The sequence below is a fragment of the Gavialis gangeticus genome, unplaced genomic scaffold, assembly GCF_001723915.1.
Source record: "Gavialis gangeticus isolate Ggan-Ray unplaced genomic scaffold, GavGan_comp1, whole genome shotgun sequence".
Taxonomy (NCBI): Eukaryota; Metazoa; Chordata; order Crocodylia; family Gavialidae; genus Gavialis; species Gavialis gangeticus.
Genome location: NW_017729018.1, coordinates 13,028,622 through 13,028,865, shown reverse-complemented (window position 1 = coordinate 13,028,865; position 244 = coordinate 13,028,622).

Here is a 244-nt window from a genome sequence, read left to right as displayed (position 1 = left end):
TCCGGTGAGTGGGCGCAGGGGGGCCCGGCCCCCTCAGGTGGCGGAGCCGGAGCCGGAGCCGGAGCGGGGAGCGGGCGTGGGAACAGCCCGGGGGGGTCTCGGGCACGGGGGCGCCCCCGCTCCCTGCTGGTCTGCGCCGGCGGAAATGCGGCAAACAAGGCCTGGGCTGGCGGGCGGTGGGTGTGTGCACGCCTGTGCTGGGGGCAATGTGCCTGCACGTGAGTGTGCACGCGCGTGGGGGGGT